Source organism: Nematolebias whitei, chromosome 17, assembly GCF_014905685.2.
Source record: "Nematolebias whitei isolate Nwh7 chromosome 17, NemWhi1, whole genome shotgun sequence".
NCBI classification, from domain to species: domain Eukaryota; kingdom Metazoa; phylum Chordata; class Actinopteri; order Cyprinodontiformes; family Rivulidae; genus Nematolebias; species Nematolebias whitei.
Genome location: NC_056514.1, coordinates 28296634 through 28298941, shown reverse-complemented (window position 1 = coordinate 28298941; position 2308 = coordinate 28296634).

Here is a 2308-nt window from a genome sequence, read left to right as displayed (position 1 = left end):
GGTTTTCTTTTATTAAGAGTTTTTTTTAAGTTTAGAACAATTATTTATTTTCCACAATCTTTTCCATGTCATTGCACATCATTTAACATCAGCTTTGCACGCTATACCATGAAACTTTGATGCTTCATAAAACTAAAACTCACTTAATATCACAAATATATGACAAATGGCACAAATTGTACAGAAATCCTTGAAAGTCTTTCAGGATGTTGAAGAAAATGAAATACGTTTTATAGCCCATGTTTCCTCCTGCAGTTATAGTCTTTGTTGCTGTCTTCTAAAAAGGCTTTTCATATCCACCTGATGGGCTTCGTGCACTCTTCTTTTCACTCAGCTGAGCTGACAATTAGTAAATAAGTGACTGCACACTTAAAAAAAAAAAAGGCATAGCTCAGGGCTTTTGAAGTGTGGAAAGGTTACGACAAACATCATCCTACCCGTTATAGATAGCTAAATAATATAACTGTTCTGTGTGAGGAAAGAGAGGGTCAAAAGGGTCACAGCAGTTAAATAAACCTCCAGTAATAAAAATGTCATTGAACCTTATTTAAGCCGTACTTTATAAAAAGATTTCTTCCACAATGTCATAATCTTTATGATACTTGTGCTTAGGCTTCCCAGTGTTCTCCCCAGTTAGTTTTGTGCTACTGCTACAATCTTCATTGTCTTTCCCCAGATGTTTGTCATAGTCTGTCATTAGAGTTTCTTTAAATTCAGTGTCATTACTTTACCTCCTTGTTTGCACATTATGCTGGCTAAGCTAATAAGTTTGTTTCCCCTAGAGTCTTCCTGCATTTTTTTTCTTGTATTTTTTTGCTGCCACACTAAGTATTTGTTCTAGTATACACAGTTTTCTTTCTTTTGAGTTTTGTTCTGCCTCTTGGGTTCCATTTTCACGAAACATGGTACAAAATCTGTTATATGAATTACATGTTTTGTCAGATATGCATTTTGTTTTCTATCTTGTAAATGAGAAATTCAAGATTCTATAAGAAAATGGTCTAACTAGTCATTACCTAAAAAAAAAAAAAATCAAATATCAAAAGGCATTTCTTCAAATTGAGGTAATTCAGAAGGCGATCTAGAACAGGTAAGATATTATTGTTCAAAACCATTCCACAGAACCTCACCTTAAAAAAAAAAAGCTTAAAATAAAGATTTAGTTTTTCCAGAAAGTAGGAGTCACTGGAGACAGAGTCATTTGCTTGTTTAGATTTGTCCAGTAATGACATATTGTGTAATAAAGTATTTAATTAAAAACAAAAGATAAATAACACAAAACAATTTAGTCTCAGTCCTTATGGAATGCATATTCTTCGCCACATTACAAGCCAAAATCTTAAAACTAAAGCTTTTGTTGAAAAAAGACAAAGTTTGAGATATTTTAGTCAAACCTTGGAAATAATTTATCTCATGCAACGTTACAAGATGTGATGCTCAGACTACTTGTTGTGAATGACACTCAGCTACTACCACATCAAACCTGTAACATGACCTGAATTATAGACATTTGTTTTGTTTTCTAAGGACAGTTGGCTGAGGCAGCCATCTTGAGTTGGATCCAAATATTAAATCAGTAGCAGCCGCACAAGTGATGCTGGAAATGTCAACTCTCTTGGTTCGTGAGATATTTTGCTAACAGACACTTAAAAACATAAAGAGGCATGAACATTATTGCTTCATCTTTGTTTTTTTTGGTCCACTATACCATTAAAACAAATCGTATAGCTTTCTGCCTTAAATGGAAAAACTGTCAAGGAGACATCAGTTTGAGTCAGGAACACAGAATGAACACAAGGCGCTTTAATAAAAATAAACAATTTTTTTTTTTTTAAATAACAAAAATAAAAGCGGTGTTGGCAGCAAAAGCTTTCAAAGCAGCAAATCAGAAACAGGGAGGCACAAGGACGACGTGGTGTTTGCACGATCTGCTGAGGAGTGAATGAAGGCTGAAAGGTTTTAAAGACTAGAGCTGATGAGGGGAGTGGCTGCAGCTGTGACAGGTGAAGCAGGCAGCAGGTGTAGATGGGCGTGGCTTGCTGACTGAGGAGCAGAGATTAACTCTGGAAAACTAACAGGAACACAGGGAGGCAGTAAATGACACAAAACATGTACACACAAAAACAAAGCGTAAAAAAATGAAAATTAAACTCGAAACGGAAAACGATACACTGAAATAAACACTTTAGTGAATGTGCGATGGGAAGCACCATGACAGCCTGAACTGTGTGACACCTCATCACTGGTTAACTCACTGCTGTTTCACGACAGATCTAATGCGCTCTAATCACTTCCTTAAATGTTTTAT